Source organism: Megalobrama amblycephala, unplaced genomic scaffold (assembly GCF_018812025.1).
Source record: "Megalobrama amblycephala isolate DHTTF-2021 unplaced genomic scaffold, ASM1881202v1 scaffold573, whole genome shotgun sequence".
NCBI lineage: Eukaryota > Metazoa > Chordata > Actinopteri > Cypriniformes > Xenocyprididae > Megalobrama > Megalobrama amblycephala.
This window is the reverse complement of record NW_025953482.1, coordinates 15,582-37,087: the sequence shown is the minus strand read 5'-3', so window position 1 is coordinate 37,087 and position 21,506 is coordinate 15,582. Positions and strand designations below refer to the sequence as shown.

Sequence of the window (21,506 nt, the reverse complement as noted above, 5' to 3'; positions counted from 1 at the left end):
AACTGCAGAATCACACCATAGAATCACCCCTCAAAGGCAGATGTTTATTAGAAAGGATTCAGCTTTTTCACATCACCAAGAAACTGCGATATAGATGCGATCACGCGCATTTCGTCAGTAAAGCCGGTTCCCATACCTCGAATCGCCATCACCCTCAAAGCATTTAATAGCAGAGCCGTGTTTGACAATACGCAATATCGCGTTCATTATCAAGGTGAAGCCTTCGATTGAACGCGATATTGCAGCTGAACTACGAAATGCGCATGACAATCACGATATATCGCCCAGCCCACCAAGAACACACTTGTTCATTATCACCTTCTCCATCTTGTAGTTGGCCTTTATTGCTAGAGGGGGACAGGAATAATCAATACATAAAAGATGATGAGTGCATAGCAGCTGAGAGAATATTACAAGTGGCATTCCAGGCTTCAGCCACATGTTTTTGTCAGCGGAAGGAGGGTGGAGGCACTTAGGGAAGAGTGGATTTGCATGGTCATGCACATTCTGGATGTGGTTGAGAAAAGATGTCCATTTTGCCACTGTTTCCTCTCCAATGGATGAACTGGATGCTGACCAGTAGAGGTGATTTTTTTTTTTTTTTTTTTTTTTTTAATGCTCTTTTGCAACATTTTGATCTTGTTGCATTTCTTCTCCTTGGAGATGGTGTCTGCTTTCTTGGTGAGTGCTGAAAACAGTTTAAAAAGATGTAATACAACTCTTCTACAGTGAGTGTTAATGTTGCACAGGATTAGCTGTGCTACAAATAATCAATAAACTACATTTTTAAAATGATCCTACTTTTACATAAATGCCATACATCATAAAAGTGGTCTGTTCCCAGGCAAACTTTTAAACCCGGGTGTGTCAGTCTGTCACCAGGGAAGCTATTTTGACACCAGATTTTTCAAAATTCCAGACTCCGGATAAGCCCTTCCTTTTCCATACGGACACTGCTTCCCACTTCATTACTCTGTGGATCAGAACAGATGTAAGTACAGATTTCTAAAGTTAGAAATGTAATGAATTACTCAGAGTTTCCCTGGCAAATACTGTCTACTTTGTTTTTATAATCTATTTACCTGTATGAGCTGGATATGAACAATTTTGATTATGCTGAGATCCATGGAGTATGAGCCATATTTTGCACAATGGCCTGAACTGTCAGCTCTCATATCACCACCAAGAGATACAGTTTCGTTCTGTTATCGTCCATCAAGCAGGTTGGTCTGGTGTGATCGCCATTTATACAGCACGAAAGGCAGAATGTATTTATGCACATGATTTCGATGTGTCATTCTGCTGAAGGTTCTCGCATGCATTACATTGAGCACCTGTAATGTAAAATCAGAAAGTACCTCTGTAACTGTTCATAGCATGTATTACATTCCACTGTAGCACTGTGATGCTTTTATAAACTATTATAAATTACGTCATTTTTACAAAACTTGTTTGTCTAGTTGAAAAAAAGAGCTTGTGTAGTAGACAGCGGCTGATAGATGCAGATTCCCTGCTGGAAAGCTGCCCAGAAGTGGTTGACTTTTTCCACTGTCTGGTGTATGAACAACTCTGGTGGAGGCACTTCTGGGTCACAAAGAAATGTTCCTTTTACAAATTTGACTACCTTGCTGACTCTTGAGCAGGTGGGACAGATTTTAAAAAGCTCAAGTAGGCACTCCTCATATATCAAGTATTTCACTCTGTCCTGCGGTGTCTTGTTTGGTGCTCTATTGACAAAGAAAACCACAAAAACGACTTGTTACAAAGTTTATTATTTCTAATTTCTCACCTTCATAGTAAAATAACTCGACAATCGCATCAACATATTAGCATCAGTTCAAATAATGTTGAGGAACACATTGTTCCTATTATGTCTGATTAACAAAGATCTATAACAAATAAAGTTAACTTACTGTTCACTGGTGGTGTCAAACAATTCAGATATGCTGGGGAGGTAGGTGGAGTCATCAGGATTTGCCACGTTGAAACTGAGCAGAGCGAAAGAACCTTGGATGTGTTGTTGCCCACAGCAATACCTCTTGTGGCTACCGTAGCTTGAGGACCTGGAAATTATATATGCAAATAAGGATAGAAATAAGAGTTCCTTATGCATAGTGTTTATATTTGTAAGCCAATTTGTGCCACCGAATTTTAATGTTCTAACTCCACAATTCAGTACTACATAGTTTGTACTACATCTTTGTAATGTTTCAGCACAATTATAATGTGTTTAGAAACAATTCTCAGAATTGACTTTAAGATATATTAATCTCAATTCCTGAGAACTCATAGATTATATTTGAGAACCTTAACAAATTCACAGATGTTGACATTAGATTTTTCCATAATATTTAACATCTAAAACAATAGCAATAAGAATGGCACTTTAATACTTACAGCCTTTTCCACTTTTTCTTTGGATTGGCATCCTCGTCATCTTCCTCTGCTGTTTGAAGGTCAGTGTGGGTTTCCACTTGAGGAAGTTTTAGACAAGCAGTTTTGTAGGTTGCTATAAAAATAAAAAATTATGTACATACCTGCTTTTTATAAAATTCCAACACAATATGCATCTCATTTGTGCCCAGGCTGCTCCTCATTTCATATGGCTTTTACTAATTCATCAGGTTTGTAGTGAGTTGGCCACTGACAGATTTCATCTTCAACCCACAAGTGCTGGTACCACTCCAACCTCTTGGGTTTCCAGAAACTCTACAATGTAAAACATGGCCTATAAAAGAAAGAGTGCACGCAAGTCTTTATTAACAAGTTCCAAGCCCAAGATAATAATAGTACAAATATGAGTATATGCACCTACAGAGAAAAAGATGGCAGTCTGGACACTGTCACCATTGTCTAAATATGATGATGATCTGCACATAAATTAACAATAATTTTCCTCAAGATAAAAATTTTGGTCTATCTAAAATATCTCAGTCTTAATGACTACCACAACGCCATGCTAAAACTGCAATTTAAGACTTCTTCTGCATTAAGTAGGGGAATGACAACAAAACCAACCTCCAAAGGCAACTGGATGCACTTCTGCACAGTGTACCTTAAGGCTGGCCCACACTAAAAGATTTTCTAAATCTTATCAGATTTTCAAAATGTTAGAAAATTATAGATTTAACTGTTTTGTTCCTATAGTGTGTCAAGTGATGTGATGTGATCAAGACAGCACACCACACACAAACAGATTCCTGATTCTGAACACGGTCAAACATGACTTTAGAGTTAACAAACATGGCAGACGATGGGCAAGAAGAAATGGCAATAATAGTGTTTGGACTGCTTTTTTATAGAAAATCATCTTGATACATCTGTCACTCTCTGATGTGTTGATGACAAACTCATCTATTGCCAGTTCCTTAAATTGGGAGACCATTCCTGTAAAACCTTGTGGAACAGGTCCATCTGAGTGCAGCATTTATTTTTTTTATTTTTTTTATTTTTTTTTTTTTGTATTTTCAAATTTCATTTTTTAAACTTGTATCAAGTTTTGAAATAGTGTGTATAACTTGCTGCAGTGGTTTTCTAACTATTCCTATCATTAAATAGTTTTCAAAAGGAAGCCTTGTTATTAAATATAAGTGGCCATGCATGCACCTTCACATCATCATTAAGATTAGTCAGACCATATTGTAAACTTAAAAAACCCTGACCATAGAGTCCCCAAAATGCTTGTTTGGTTTGTTCTGTTCTGGATTAGTTTCATGTGTTTCCAGTTCCTGTGTTTACTTCCTGTTTGCCTTAGTTGACCTAGTTTTCTAGTGTTCTCATCTGTGCCCATAGCAACCTATCATGTCTACCTGTCCCTCGTTAACTCGTTTAGTCCTGTGTATATATACGGTATATCCCTTGTTTAGTTCAGTCTCTTGTTAGTTCTCGTTGATGTATGTGGGGTTGTGATCTTTTTTCTACTTGTTATTTTCCAGTGATCTCCCGTAAGTTTAGTGTGTTTAAATAATACACATATAATTAAATAATACAGTGTGAATGCCTGACTGTACACATTTATCACAGCCACTGTATCCATTGTGTAAGGTAATATCATTAATAAAAGCCCTCGCAGGAGCGTCCCAGACCAGATCCTTCTAGATCTGATATTAGATCCAGATATTCTAACAATGACAGGCTTTGAGCACAGGTTTTCTGCTATAAGCCTGGATCACTCCTAAAATTGTCTAGAAATGTACACCTAAACTTTTTAAAATGGGAAGAACATCAATGTTTAATTGTAATTTGAAACTTTGATGACTACGGACAACTGATGTAAGCTTCTGAAATATAGGTCTGAATATTTTCCTTACAAAATAATGGAATGATCCACTCACCAAGGAAGCAATACTGTTTTTATGTTTATGTTTTTTGAGTCATGTTCTTGCATCTTTTTGGCAAAGAAGGGGGTGATAGGCTTTCAGTATGGACAAGGGCAGAAAAATGAATCAATTAAAAACACAAATTGTGTTTTCCACTCTCTCAAACCACCTACTATTCTTTATTAATTATGTCAACATGCCCGTCTTCGGGAGTATCCTAGCAAGCATAGTCGGTTATGTCTTAAGTGAACTTATACACGAGAAGGAACGCATGTATTTAGTATCAGTGTACTGATCCGTGTATTATGTCTTAAAGAGACAGCAGTCTCTTTTTCAGAAGTCTCAAGTTGCTGCTTGAGCATAAACAGTATCTGCAAAGTTACAGCGCTGAAAGTTCAATGCAAACTGAGATGTTGTCTTTTAAAGTTATGGCAGTTTAAAGTACACATGAAATCAAAATTGACATTCATTTTGTTAGTGCAAATTGCTAGTTTTGGGGTGAACAATTCATCCGTGCAAGTCAATCCATACAAAAAAATTGTTTGGCTTTGTAATATATTTAATCAAAATCTGAAAATGCTTCTCCCCTCTGCAACGGCGTCCCTTCTCTGATGACGTCAGTTTGACGGCTTGGGTTTCGGCTTAAGATCCTTAATCACGCCCATCCAACTGACAGATAGCGCGTGAAAGAGACGAACAACATACTGAGATGGCTAGGAGGTGTGTTTTAGGTTGTGGCTCTCCCGAAACACTTTTCCCATTCCCCAAAATTCCCTCGTTGTGGTCCCGATGGCTTGAGTTTTTGCATTTCGAGGAAGGAGGGATTTCAGAGTGGTCACGTTTGTGTTCGAAGCACTTTACACGTGGATGCTTCACAAACTGGACACAGCACGAAATGGGGTTTGTTAAATATTTGTCTTTAACAGATACGGCTGTCCCATCTCTACACCGTTGGTAACTCACAAAGTTTGACGGTAAGTGGAACTAGCGACAAACAAGCACTTCAGACACTGAACATCAAACAGGGCTGCCAACATAACTTGATGTCATATTATCCATAATCAAAAAATTATTTTGGCGTGCACGCCAACAACCAACATCACCACTTAAATCAAGACCAACATTTGTAATACCTATCATCTCTTACTCTTTACAGAGGGTATATTGAAAAATACACCATAACTTATTAAATCATGTCTTATGTAATCGCTCAATTATTATAAAAAACTGACCTAATTGTATACAATTCAGTTGTTAATTTTGACATTTAATAATAATGTACCACCTGACAAATTTCCCTGTACAGTTTGCAAAAATATGAGATTTTTTTTTCCCCTTGAGAAAAACTGTATACTGTATATCCAAATGAAACGATATTGATATCAAGAGGAATATAAATCTCAAGCTTATGAATTGAATCGTAATTCTCCAAGTTGAACTCAAAAATTGGCAGTCCTGCACAATCATCTATTTTGGCCTTGTGCCCATATCATACTGCAATGCAATTTCTTTTATACAGCCCCTTACAAGAGATGTGGCCTGTCAATGTGATGCTCCATCTTTGAACAGTGTGTCAATTCAAACAGCAACCCAAAAGCTGAAAAGACGGAGTAAAGGTAAAGTTACAGGCTACTAGCTATGTTTATTGTATTAGCTGGTAATAGTCTTCTTGTGTTGTGTTTCATGGGTTTGTTTGTGAAATGTGTGTTGAAAATGTCAGCTGTTCAAGTGAAGAATTTTAGAAAGAGTGGCATGCAGAAACCCTCCAGTGTAGTAGAGCTGGCATTATTCATTGAACCTTATAAAGAAGTTTTCTTTGAGCTTTTTAAACTATGCAAGATAGCTGTTTCAATCCCTATTAGTACTGCTTCTTGTGAATTGAGGTTTTCTGCACTAAAGCTGGTGAAATCTCAGGTCCACAATGTCAGATGACAGATTAAGCAATTTAGGTGTTCTAAGTACTGAGTCAAGGAGGGCAAAGGCCTTAAATCTAGATGAATTTGCTGATCTTTTTGCAAAAAAGAAACACAAAAATCATAGAATACAGTTAATGTGACTGATACTGAATATGTAATGCAAATGTAAAAAATAAAATTGAAATGCAAATACATTGTTGAATGATTATAAATATGGTATTTTGCCTGTTAATGCCTGCAGTGCAGTACAGAAAATGATATGACAACAATAAGGTCTAAATTTAACTGGCCCCTCTAACAGTACAACTGGCCCCAGCTTGGCCCCCCAGTTAAAAAGGGTCTAGAACCGCCACTGTATCCGCCGTGTTATTCTGTCATGTTTTCTCCCTATTTTTCCAAACCACGACAAACGCCAGTCTCCCTTCTCTGCAGAATGCGATATATCCGCTCAACCAATAACAGCGCACCATTCCACGCATTGTAAACAGTAATGGCAGCGCTCTGAATACACCTGTCATCCTAGTTTTCCTTATCTACTTTGTACTTTGTGATCAACAAAAACAGAAAAATTAATAATTTTGACGGCATTGGTGAACATGTGGTGGTTTCTGCAGTGGGTAAGAAATGTAAGCCATTGAAATGTAATCATTTACGTGAGGAGATTAAGAAGATGATGGAAAAATGCTGGTGGCTGTTGCTTGTTCTCACATGTCAGCATCAAACTTCTGTCATGGCCCCCAAAACTGAATCATGGACAGTTTATAAAAGCCATTTGACCAAGAATGATTAATTCTTGAATCTGGCATTGGTAGTTTTGATTCTAAACATCTGATAGAAAAAAAACATAACATGATTGCTATTTGAATGTTTGCAGTATAGCGACGCCCCTGGGTAGTTGCAGTCAATTCAAATCTATTCGGAAAATGTGTTGTTTGTGACCAATCATGCTTCTCTGTCTGGTGGATGAGTCTGGATTTGGCAGTTTCCAGGAGAACGGTACTTGCCTGTGTGTAAAGTGTAAAGTTTCTAGTAGAGATGAAGCTGTTATAGCTGCAAAGTGTTGGCCAACTCCATATTAAACCCTACAGAATTAGAATGGGATGTCATTAAAGTTCATGTGCACATAAAGGCAGGCGTCCCAAAACCTTTTGGCAATATAGTGTATATGCATATTTATAACAGGACTGGACGATATGGACAAAATTTATATCTCAATATATATCTAAATTTCCGTAGATACGATATAATTCTTATTTCGATATGAACAATATTTAAAAAAGCCTCAGAAAAACGGCCAAGAAAGCACACAACGGATTTTTGTACCTAAAAACTTTGTGTTCTAAAAAGTCTTTTTGGGTGGGAGACCTACACTTACAAGGTGTTAAAAAGATGCCAAATTTAGCCAGAAAGTTGAGCGAGCTGGTCAAGGGAAAGAAAAATGTGAAACTTTATAAAATGGCTTCAAAAGAAAAAAATACTTAAAAGGACGATTAAATGTAATTCCTGTGGTCATAAAATGAATTTGAAGCAAAGCTATTGCATTGACAATTTTGAATGGTAGGTAAGGTGGGGTGGTGGAATTTTGACATCTGTAATCTGAATGCCCTTGTACTATATAATGCATATTAATGCATTCAGTTTTTTTTTTTTTTGGCCTTTTATATTATCCATTATATATTACATGCTCACATTTTTATATTTTTGTAAAAGCTTAATTTTCATAACTAGTTATACATGTCAGATAAATGTTTGTTATGTAGTAAAAGTATTTTAAAAATGTTTTTTCTAAATTATGAAGTAGCATTAAAATAGCTCAGATAAAAGTGTCTCCACATCAAAAGTACAATACTTGTTCCAATGAACTTTGACCACTTTAGATCAAACATTCAATATTGTATTTGAATTTATATGTTAAAATCTATTTGCCTTTTTCGCCTATGTCTTTTCATTTATCTCCCAGGAGGTGCCAGCAAAGCGGTCACAGAGGAAGAACAATAAAGAAGTCAGTTAGGCACAACTCAATATTTAGTTATTCCAAAGTCTCCCTCTTCAAATGGATAAAGTTCCTGTATAGGTTAGTTTAACAAATGACATAGCAGGGAGCTCTGCAAACTTGTCAAAGATGGCCAAAAAAGTGCAAGAGGCATATACGTGGTGGCAATGGACAGATTGAGGAGAAGAAGAGGACAACAAATAGGGGGCAGAAGACAGTTCATTTTTATAGATGAGAGTCACTTTCAACATAAAAGAAAGGCAAGAATAATAATTATTATTACAAGTAATATAATAACATTTACTGTTACATAACTATTATTATTTAAGTGTTAAACTATCCACCATAATTACACAGGGTTTTAATCATGATCTATTTAAATTAATTTCAAATCTGTTTAAAAATCCTTTCTTTCTTTGGACATTTTTTTTTTCTTTTTCAGTATGGGCGAGGCAGAATGGATGGTGGATGGAAAAGGAGGAAGTGGGTGTTTGGCATGCTGGGGGGAAATACCAAGGACACAAATCTGCAAAACCAGTTCTCCACTTAGTTGAAAGGAGGACCAGAAGGGAACTGATTCGACTTATTGCTCACCATGCCAAGAGAGGGTTCATCATCATCAGTGATGAGTGAGGGCTTACAGACATGTTTGGTTACAGGCATTATACAGTGAACCACAGTGTGGCATTTGTTGATGTCCAGACAGGAGCTCATACCCAACACATTGAGAGGGCCTGGAGAACCTAGAAGGAGAATGTCTGGAGGCTCAGGGGAAACCACACAGAAGAATTTCTGGTGGACCACCTTGCAGTTATTTGTTTATTTATTACTATTATAATTATTCATTTAATAATTTATTTTTTGGGCAGGGGAGGTGGGATTTTATACAAAATTTGTAATAAGTTGTTACATTTTATAGAAAATATGTTATTTTGTTACTGCATTGTTGAAATAAATGTTATTCTGCTTTCACCTTTAAGGGGAACCCCTAGTATTAAGACTTGTATGGCTTAATATAACGTAAATTATGGCTCTTACTGAAATATGTAGTAGAAAACCCCTGAAAGATTTACGTTATTTAAAAAAAATCCATATTTGGACAATGGGGTGGGGGGTGCTATTTTGCTTATGTGCACAGTGCATTCTACGTCATGACGTCAAATGGTTGCAACTGACGCTGCCCTGCTGCTATTTTTACCTCAACACACCTCGGAATATAATATATGATGCCAATTGACCGTTTGCAGAGACCCGCCCCCTTCAGTTACTTTTGCTATGTCTGACAAGCCATGCCGATCTCTTGCCACACATCATGTTCTCATGCAGTGAAAAATACATTGCGGAGCAAAGAGGACACTGACAACTCGTCGACAGACAAGACAGAGCAGGTTACTTTTGATATGAAACAAAGTCTCAAATTTCAAATGTTGTCATTTTTAAAGAAATTTAAACAATAAATACCGTTTTGTGGCTCTTTAATGTGTCGTGACAGATAGCTGTAGCACCTCAGTTCAAACAGCTCATGAACCAATCATCTCTTCCTACTAATTAATTTATAACATCAAAAACATGAATGAACATCAGAAGGAATGTTGTTTCAATCACGGAAAGATGTCAGTACACACCATTTTTCAAGTTCAAGTCCACTTACATTAACCTGCTAACGCCCCTGACTGCTTTGTCGGACAAAATGGTGGATTCGGTATTATGATTGGTTAGATCGCCTGTCAATCAAACTCCTGGCAAAGGGTCAATTTTCAGTCGGTTGGCCGCAAGAGAAGAGATGCAAGTCTTCACTGCTTTACTAGCGATCAGAGGAGAAAAGAATTGGAAGTTGTGATGAATGTGGACGAATAAAACTTCCCAAAGAACCATGTATTTGTTCTCTCCAATTTAGCCCTGATACTTTATCTAAAGTGAAGAGAACAAAGACGTGGGTCTTTAGGAAGTTTTATTTGTCCACATTCTTGTAACTGAATTAACAAAACATAAACAAAATTTTAGCATATCACTTTTAGTGTCCTATCTGTATTTATTTTCTGCAATGATACTACACAGCGTCTCTCACAAATGTCTCCATGGTTGCAAGGCACGCTCCCTGTACAAGCAGGTGGTCACATTGGTTATGTTGACGGAAGCCTATTTTCAGGCACTGCGTAATATCATTGCGCCTGCTGCACTCATGGTATGACAGCAAAGTTCCTTGATTATTACGCCAGAATCAGAGTACAGTTCCTAGCCATATCGGCCTAGAAAATCGCAACTTTTCATTTTCCGTAGGTCTTACTTAGTACACGATGTAACTACAGAAGAGTCAAAATATCGAAGGAAAAATATCGAAGCTCTGGTTATTTTTGAGTGAGATGCTAATGGTCTAATCAGATTCAATGAACTATGCTAAGCTATGCTAAAAGTGGTACCGCCAGACCCGGAGATCAGCTGAATGGATTCGAAAACGGTAAAACTCAACTGTTTAACTGTAGGGGAGTTGAAAAATTAGCCTATTTTCAAAAAAAATGGAGTGTTCCTTTAAGGTTTAATTGCAGACTCTGTACTTGACAGATGATTCGAATATAGCAATTCTCCCGACACAGTCTGGTTACTTCAGCACCCTAGACATCACTGCACATGGACATTGAGGTCCATGGGGATGAAGTGGAGAAAGGGCTTCTCTCATCTGGAACACCCCCATCAGCAGTCATTCAGCATTTCTCTTTTACCCACACTACTTCATCCTCTGCTGCTGCTGGTTCATCTGCAGCGACTATCGCACCACCTCTGAGAGCCTCCATGATTCGCTCATTTCAGAGGTGTATAATTATTGTATTTATGTGGGTTAGGGAGATTCTCAATAAAGTTATGATAAAGAGCCATGTTCCTTTTTTATAACAATGACACAGTTATAAGGGGTAGCCTATTATCCTCCAGGATCTATAATACTCACTGGTCACTGGATATTCAGTGTTTTTACTTAAACTTATAACAGTTTATACAGAGTAATTGATCATTTTTTGTTTATCACTGCAAGTTATACAGGGTTATTTGTTTCACTATTGATGTATAAAATATTGTAATCTGATTTAATAGTTTGGAATTTCTTAGACACTTTTCTATATTTATCCTTTTCTTAATACTTCAGAAACATTTACATAGCTGATCTAGTAAACAGCAAACTGAGGCCGAGCAGGATGGTGGTGGTCCGTTTCATAGAATGTGAGGCTACAGTACATGGCACTGTTGGGAAGGTTCAAGATGTTCTTGGCAGTTATGATCCTGTAATTCTCACAGATGCCCAGGGTAATGAGATCCTTGATTCTGAAGGAACTAAAGGTACATATTACAATTTGTGTTTGTATTTTTAAGCGGTTTAAAACATCAAGAATTAAATGGCAATCTTTGGGTCATGTCATCCCCATGTACCCAGGTTCCCTCTACTGGAAGCAGAATGCCTGCAAATTTTTTTGCCATTGCAAAGAATAATTTCACACAGTTTCAAGGGCAGCAAGAGGAAGAGAAGGTACAGAATCAATCATTCGAGAACATTTCTCAACTGCACAAGTCTATACTAATCTATTTAAAAATTACTTCAGTTCAAGATGAAAAGCTGATGAGACATCAAGTCTACAAGATGTCTACGATAAGATAGAGGAGGTGGTGCTGGCCACACAAAGCCTTCAGTAAGTTATCTCAACTATCAAAGAGCTTTCTTAGCTGCCCAGTGAAACTCTTGCCAAAACATTGACTGATGTCCAAACGGAGAAAATAAAAACAGCTTCCACATAGTCTGCAGGGGTAAATGTTATGTGTACAGTGTATTTTTTTTAAGCATTTGGACACTTAAGAGACACTCAAATATGAGTTCCAATGCATTAGAGAACAATAAAAAAAAAATTTGCATTTACTATGAATAAAGATACTGTAAGCACACTTTTCAAGAAAAACCTTTTACAAAAGTACACCCCCCCCCCCCCCCCCCACGAAAAAATTCATAATAAAATGACAAAGCTACCACTAAATGTAATAACGCAAAATAGGTATCACTTAAAGTTTAGAAACTATTTTGATCAACTCTTAAAGAGTGCTGAGTAGTCCCTCTTAAACAGTGTTCTGCCGGTGGGCGCTACCTAGCTACGAAAAATGAGTAATATTTTTCAAATCTATTGCCTTGATCAACACAAAATAGGTGTCATTTGAAAGCTTAGAGTCGGAACTTCACAATGAATGTAGCCAATTTGATTAACTAAGTAGAGCTGAGTTATTTGCTGATAAATAGAAACCCTCTACATCTCTTAATTTGGCAAAAAATATATTCAAGAACATTTACAGGAGATAAATATATAGCAAACAATGCAAAATCAGAATCCAGATTCATAGTCAAAAAGGCGTGGGTCAAGTAAACAAGAATTATCAAAGGTCCTCCAGAATCACAATCAAAAACACAAACTCCAAATAATCACAATCAGTCTCTCTGGTACGACACATATGAAGTAATGGCAAAGAGGTACACAATCAAAGACACGATGGCACAATGATGGCGGAAGTTGAGTGTTTGGGGCGGTCCTTATATCTGGATCAGATGAGGAAAACCAACTGCAGCCTCCAGCAGATTATCACAAGACACCACCCATCCGTAACACAAACATGCACAGGTACACACACACACAGAAGAGATACACAAGATATACACATGACAACAGAATGGAACAAATGAATAAATGGCTCCGGCTCATAACAATGATGTACTGCTGCAATATGTCAAAAAACATCATACAGCTCAGATAGGCATGTGTCATATATCATTTGAACAGTCTCACAGAGTAGAATGTTTTGGGCTTTGACTAAACTTGAGCTAGTTAATTAATCCAGAGACATTTGTAAAACATACTAAAAGCTCTCAAGATGATGCAGAGAGAGCAGATTTAATAAAGTTCTCTATTTTTCTGCCACTATTTATTTGCATAATATCGCATCACTCATTGTGACCACGTCATGTTTAAAATCGGGTTTAAAATGCAACTTTCATCATATTTTGCCACGCAGGACAGAAAATGTGAGTAAACGTCGTAGTCACATTTGTACTGTGCATTTGACAAGCAACTGTTATGAGAACAAGTCACAATACAATACTGGCTTTGCCAAAAAACTTTTACAGGAAAAAATTGTTTTGGAATCAGCAAGGACCCTGCAAACTTTAAATAACATTTTTGTTTGTTTGTTTGTTTGTTTGTTTGTTTTTTAAACCAGTAATGACAGTTAAATTTATAAAGAATAATCCCAGCATTTTTACTTCCCTTACTTATCTTCTACTGATTCTTGCAAGACCATAATTTTTAGACATTTTATTATCTATTTTTTATGTATTTTAAGACTCAAATGAATGTGCTTCTTTACTGACACATGTATGTGTTAACTCTTTTAAAAACGATTAGTATTTTAATACGTAGCTTGTATAAATCGTTTGTGCACCCAAACAATTGCTTTTCATAGAATCTCACATTCTTTCATTAATAGTTCTTAATATTTCGATTGGATGTGTATTAAATATGTATTTCACCATCAACTTTAAATTCTATTTTATCTGTTTTATTGTTTTGTTTACATGTTTGGAAATTTGTATGCACTTTTGTTATTTTAAACCAACGTGTAAGTAGGACTGTTATTTTGGTCTGGCGTCGTGATGTCATAAGGCGGCAACGAATTCATGCGTCTGTTTTGAGTTGACTGAAGAAAGGTTTGTGTTTTAAAACATTTAAGGAGTTTAAATCGATATAAACACTTAAATTAATGTCCTACTTTTACAAGTAATATAAAATGATTTATTATTGAATGTAACATTGCAATGCTTCATCTAACATCAATGAAAGCTATTCTGTTTGTGAATAAATCTGCACTTGAAAAGGTGAGGTTTTTTTCGCTCCCTATATCGTAAATCAGCATATCGTAAACTCGACTTCAGGCACTGGCAAGTAATAATGGGAGAAGTGGAGCTTTTATAAACTCCGAGTCAATTGAATCAATTGCTTACCAAAATGAAGCGCACGAATCACTGCAAGCTGACTACACCTGCTGGTCAAAACTGTGGAAATGCAACGATAACACAAACACAACACTTTATAATTAAGTTTACAAACCAAGAAGCAAATGTTCATGAATGTGTAATCTATTAAATCTGATATACAAATTAATAATACCAACTATAATTCATAAATGCCAAAGTATCTGTAAGTGTCTATGATTTGTTCTTCTATGAATTTGTAGTGCTAGTTTTGAGAGCCTTAAATGGTCTGATCTTTCTGAATGACTTCCTTGCTAGTGCGCTGACTACTGACCTAGGGAGCTGATTAAGACACGCCCAGAGATTTAGTTTGGATTTATTTTTAGCTGTTAATAAATCTCATTTTAAACATGACAGAGCTCCCAAACACACAGAATAACTTGTGGTGAAGCAACTGAGATCCACATGATGTACATATAAAGATGCCGTTTATAAAAGAGGAGAGTGAAGACATGAAGATTGAAGAATTATTCAGTGTGCAACAAGAAGATACTGAGGAACAAACAGGTTGGTTTCCATTCTGAGATCCACATGATGTACATATAAAGATGGCGTTTATAAAAGAGGAGAGTGAAGACATGAAGATTGAAGAATTATTCAGCGTGAAACAAGAAGATACTGAGGAACAAACAGGTTGGTTTCCATTCTCTGTCATTTAAAGTGTTGAGCTCTACAGAAATTAATGATATTTTTGAAGAATATCACAATGGCTTAATTAAAGCAGTTTTATTTAACATGAAGCATGTCGTCTTGTGTGGACAGGCATGTTGAGATCACATGACCAGACAAATACTAATGCTGCCTTCAAGTGGAGCTGAGAAGCTGAAGCAAGTGTGACATGTCACTAATGCACAACATTAAATTAGGAGAAAATTATACAAAAGTAGTTATTATTTTGTGTAACATTTAACCCATTATCTATTTCTTGACTGAAAACAGTGAAAACCATTCATTTCTATCACATAAATATGCAACAGTATACAAAAAATTATTTTGTATGAAGCAAAGCATGAAATGTGAGTGATCTTAAAAGTTATTGTCTATTAATGATTTTTCATTTTCACCCTCAGAAGCACTCACTCTATCAATCCACTTGTAAACACGAAACATCTGTGTGCCGTTTATTCCTCGAAGTTAAGAGGAAATAAGATTGACTGGCAGTGGGAGAGTCATACTTGGGTAAAGTTGGTTTTATATTCGCACATTCGGACATCCGTATTCAATAGCCTTGTTAATCACACTACATTGGACATTCAGTGGACATTCACAAGTAAATATGCCATTAAAACAATACTTGCCTATTTTGATCGACTGTGAAAAATGTTGTAAGTTGACAATCGTTGGTTGTCAATATCATGTCACTGCTTAAAATTCGAAAACATTAATTTATTGCACATTTATTGGAAAGTCTGAATTTATCAGAAGTCCGAATGTGCGAATATAAAACCAACTTTACCCAAGTGAGAGTCATCTATAGATGCTTAATTTGAGAAACAAATGTAGTGTTTTTGTATTTTCATGTTTTTGTGTGATTCACAAAAATCACAATTATTCAGAATCACAATATTCAGAACCTCAAAATTCAGAGGGTCAAAAACAATTAAGTTTACAAGCAAAATATTATCATACTAACATTTTAACATACCTAAACAAAGAGCATAGGTAGCAGTATGCATATGGTTTGAATTTATAAAGTTTTAAAAAAGTTTACAAAAATGCATCACTTCACTTCAGAAGACCTTTATTAACCCCTCGTGTCATATGGATTACTTTATTTTTTTAAATGAATGGATGCATTATTTTTGGCTTCAGATTGTTTAAAGGATTCAGTTCACTTCATAATTAAAATGTCCTGATAATTTACTCATCCCCATGTCATCCAGTGTTTGTCTTTCTTTCTTCAAGTCGAAGAGAAATCAAGGTTTTTTCTCCATATAGTGGACTTCAACAGGGTACAACGGTTTGAAGGTCCAAATTTTTTGGTCCAGTTTTATTGCAGCTTCAAAGGGCTCTACACAATCCCAGCCGAGGAAGAAGTCTTTTACAAAAATCGGTCGCAAAATATTATCATACTAACATTTTAACATTGATCGACACAGTGGCAGCTCCTGCCAAATGTTTGGATGATTGATAAGGATAAGGTCACCCATTCAATGGATAAAATAACAGCTAGTTAAGGATGTATATATTTATAGACATATTTCTATATGTGTTACCAATTCAGCAGCAAGCCAAAATCTATTCAAACAAAGACTAGCCAGGATGTGGATTTCCAAAAACTTTTTACTCCAATTTCAGTTTAATAAGAAATTATTGAAATCACATAACTCACTATTTACACTACTCACATATATCACACTGCTTAGATCTCATTACTCTTATATTGCACTGTTTACTTGAATTACGCTGCTTATTTCACATTACTCACTATTTACACTGCTCACTTATATTGAAATGTTGCTTGTCTGTCTTTCAAAGCAGCAAAGTGATCAATTACTCTCTTATTGAAAGTAGGCATGTTCCTGACTAGTTCCCTCATCATGGAAAGCATGGCAGTGCATTCAGACGTTCCTGTCCCATTACATTTCACAGGAATGTCCTGATTCTCTTTAAGGTTGAGAAACACCTTTCAGCTTCAGCAGTTGTCATGGGAGTGGTTATGAAGTTGTTCAACATAGCCACAGTCTCAGAAAAAGTATCCTGGAGGTTGTACTTCAGCAAAAACCTGGTACTGTGCCAGTGCACTGCAGCAGCAGCCCTCGAATTCTGGACTCTCATAAACGAGAGACAGTTTAGTCTTCAGCTTCGCCTTATTCAACATGGGGTATGCCCTGACAGTGATGTTCAGAGCCTCAACAAGGGAATGTATGGCAATGCTGTTCAAACATCTCTCCTTGTAGCAGCGTGGCACTCACAAGGTGGCCGGTGAAGGAGAACATTTCTTTGGTGTGGACCAGGATTGTCGCAGATCTGACAAAATAAATTTATTTTAGTTATAAAATAAATGTATTATAATATAAATATGGAGATACAAGGTTTCCACCTGACAGCGACAATATATTGGGCAGAAACCTTGTACCTCCATATTTTGCCTTTTTTTTCATAAATCAATGCTATTGGTCATCCTTTATATCTGTCAGTGGGTTTGAAAAGCATTAAAAGAGCTTGTGTTAAATTTCGTAACTCCACTGGAAATTATATTAAAAAAACAGGAAAGGGCATAACCTACTAACCTCATCGTTGTGACGACGTACAGCTATCCAGTAGCTGTCGTCCAACTGTGTGGCAATGTTGACTGTCCCGAAACCTGCCAATTTTAGGCAACTGTCCATATACATCTTCGCTGTTTCATGCTTTTTCACCTTCTCCGAGTGATGGTGCATGTCGGATGCCACCTGTAGTTGTCCATGCGATGTCCGTACCAACTCTCGGGATGGAACAAAATGCAGGGGTAGCAGAATATAGCATTAGCTATTTCGCAACCTGCTAGCCATTTTTTCCGCTCATACTAGTTCCTCGAATACCCTATTATATGTTTTCCTGTTTTTTGTAGATAATTGTTTTATTTTTAAATTTGGTCTTGGTGGTCCAAATTCTTTTATTGTCAATTTATCCTGACTGCTATGATGACTGAATGGTATTTCTTTTAATGATACGATAGAATTGATTGCCTTCATCATGACAATTGTTCTAGTTCAACAGGACTCAACTCGTGAGATGTCCCATGGTCTCTCTCTCTCTTTTTTAAATCACATTTAATAAAGATATTAAAGTATTTTTTATTTTTTCTTGTTAAAATGCAAAATTGTTTTCAAATATTATTGAATGTCACTTCATCTTAAAGACTATTAATAGAGTTATGTTTGTTCCCACCAATTGCTGCACAAGTGATGGTTATGTATGATGATGAAAGCATGTTAGTGCTTAGCCTGGTAATACCAGACTCTGCTACTTCACTTTGCTTCGTAGACAGAGTCTGGAATGGCATAATAGAGAAGTGTTTTCTCTCTCGCTAGGGGACGCTTGTCTGAAGTTTAAAATCATTGGTTACCCGTAAGCCAATCAGATACGTTTAGTTATGACGTATGTTATCCGCCTGTACAGCCGCATCGAAGCACAGACATCATGCATCGAACTCAAATCTATGATTGAACTTCCACTGTAAACCTGTTGTAAACACATGATGATGTGAGCGAAATACCGGAGTGAACATGGCTGTAAACGACTTTTGCAGATTATGCGAAGTTAATGCATCCCGAAGTTTGCATCCCGTGTCTCGTTTCCCATTTCCGCGGTCGTTTCGGTTTTCGATTTCTCTAACCTACAATGTAAAACTCGGCGCTTAGCATCTACGTCACGGCTCTCAGCCCGCCCTCTGTTCGTTGATTGGCCCGGCTGTTTCCAGACCGGTGGCAAACACAAAGCTCTGACGCTGTATCAGACTGAGTACAGAAGCGAAATGAAATTGAGCGGAAGTAGAAAGTCTGACGTAGTCAGGCTAGTTAGTGCTAGCCCTCCCAGAACTCATAGAGATTGCATTGCAGTGCCTGCAGTTTGAAAAAAATAAAACATTTTTGTATATAAGTCTATGAGAGCACTCTGGGCGATTCTCGGCCAAAGTGAAATCGCCCAAAAAGGGGCGGTACTCCAATGTGACTTGATGCTGATTGGACTATATCCAGATTCCGAACAAACAGTATAGAACAGTGAGAGTTAGCATAACACTGTGGTTGAATATTGAAGAAAAAAATCCCTCCCTTTCGCACTTTGGTGGTGCGTCGCCCAATCGCCCTAAGAAACCACGTGTGACCTTTCCAATGTGGTTATGTAATGTGTGGCGCATTGCAGAGCAGTGCAAGATAAGCATTTGTGCTTAAAAAGTATAGAATTTATTTGTTTTTGTTTTTTAGTAAATGAAAAAAAGGGGAAGGGGCGGGGAATGGGGGGACACCCGCAGGCTGCCCAAACCCAGAGGAACCGCTGCCATCCACCAGGCGGCGGAGGAGTGTCAAGCCATCCACCGAGGGCTATCCAGTGCTGCTGCCAGGTTTCACGGAGGAGTTTACTCAACTGTTGGAGAACTGGATGGCAGTGCGTTTTGGGAACCAGACCATGAGAATGAAGCAAGTGGCATAACTGATAATGAGTGTCACCTGTGTGCCTGTTAGGAACTTAGTCCCGAAGCGTGCCTCATCCCAGTCCTCTTAATTAACAATTCAATGAACAATCACTCAGCTGAGGGAGATTAAAAAAGTCTCATCTTTATTTAGCTGGGTCTGAGATTATATAGAAAGAGTACAAGGGGTGTAGTATGGATTTAACCAATGAGAGAGAGAGAGAGAGAGAGTGAGAGTACATCATATCAGCTCATGGTATAGGAATGTGATACATATAGAAAAACAAGTCTAAATATGGTCAACTTCCGGCCAAGTACCCATGCCTTTCAGGGATCCAAGAAGACCCCCTTCCACACTTGCAATACAAAAAGCAGGGACCATTCCCTGTCTCCCCATTAGGTCCAGGGACCTCATACCTTACATGAAAGTTGTTCCAGTACATAAAGACAAATAGATGTTATAGTATAGAATACAGCTTCAACAGAGGACAAAAGACCTTCTGTCAACATTCCTTCAATGCTGAGACCAGCACTTTAAACATAGAATCTTTCAGTGCCACACCGGCCTTGTATCTCACGGAGGAGCTTTGGAAGCATAAAAGAAGGAGCGACAACAGTGAAGAAGGAGAGAGGAGAGGACCAGGCCTGGATTTATGCTATGTTTTGTTTATGTGTGTGGCAGTTGTCTGTTAGGGGCTTTTATGTTTGTTTTGTTTATTTTATAATTAAAATTTGTTAAACATTCACCAATTCCCACCTCCTCCTCCCTTGAACACAAATCTCACTACAAATGCATTTGTCACACTCATAAAAAGCTTGTTTTGTGCAAAACGTGACTAGGGATAAATGTAAACAGTGCAATGCACAAATCAATGTATTTCGACGTGTTGTTTCAGGCCTACATTGTAAGTTTGCATGTAAATCAGATTTTTCAGCAAGGACATCAAAAGTATGTTGGCCAATGGTGCAGACTTCTTCTCCATAGTTTCCTCCTCAATCCAGTGGCATGTCATCACAAAGAAATGTCTGTTATGTTCTGTCATGCAGACATTTGTTACATTCTCAAGCAATATTTCATAACTGCAAACTGCTGGACTTATGTCTTTCTTCACATGACTATTTTGCCTTCACTGATTCCCACCACGTGTTTTTTGAATGAAGGCTACTCAACCAATGAGTGGTTGAACATCATAAATTTCAATTTCAAGTATTATTTTGTTAACTGTACTCTGGAATGTGCTGTGTTCAAGTTCAAGATTTGCTTGTTTGAATGGAGGATGCAATGACCCTTGTCCAGGATCAGATGTGCTAACCTGCTCATTCATGTTAGGCTTGCTAGTGTCTTCTTTGGTCAAGTAACTTGAACGCTTCCTCTGAGAAACAAAGCAATGCAAATTAAAGTGTTGTGGTAGGCGTTCTAGTTTTATTTTTCTGCTTAAGGAGGATTTTATGATAAAAAGAGGAAAAAATCAAGTATACTCTGATTAAATTATCTGTATTTTTAACTGATTTCCCATCAAGTTCCCAGCAGCTTTTGATAATTTTCACAAATTCATGCACCCCCCAGAATTTTTGTTGTTGTTGTTGTATGAATATTAACATACAATATATCAATTGAAAGAACAGAGCCTCTGCTTTTAAACAACAACAACAAAAAAATCTAGCTTTATGTATTCTTCTTTTATAAACAATTGCATGTGGCAAGTTTCATAATTGAGTTTTTATAATTCATAATTTTGAACAAAAAGCTGAGTAAATTGTGTTTTTGTCAAAGACTATGTCCGGATCTGATTCAGAATGATAATTGAAACATAGATGGAGCAGTTCACATCCATCAACACCCCCAGAGTTTGCACAGTTCTGTACCTCTTAATGGGTTTGACATTTCATTCAGTAATGTTAGGCAGTTTTGTTTTATATTGTTGAATGTTTGATGAATGTTTGATGATTCCTTGTTTCTTCTGCTTCTTCACTTGTTTTTGGATTTGGATTCTGTACTATGTGTAATAGCACCCCCTACCATATGACAGTGAAAACATGGATTGCCGGAAAATTCCGTCACTGGCAGGGAAGCATTGTGTCATAAATGACAGAAAATCATGTCAGT

At 37.1% G+C, this 21,506-nt stretch overlaps 1 long non-coding RNA gene across 1 annotated transcript; it reads right to left on the bottom strand.

The window, feature by feature from the left end:
• Window positions 1-615: 615 nt before the first annotated feature.
• Window positions 616-3,423, bottom strand: LOC125262055. The gene is made up of 6 exons (XR_007183500.1): window positions 2,398-3,423; window positions 1,914-2,063; window positions 1,625-1,727; window positions 1,083-1,334; window positions 802-973; window positions 616-688 (listed from the first exon to the last, which is right to left on the bottom strand). It is a non-coding gene; the product is annotated as an uncharacterized LOC125262055 (long non-coding RNA).
• Window positions 3,424-21,506: the final 18,083 nt, after the last annotated feature.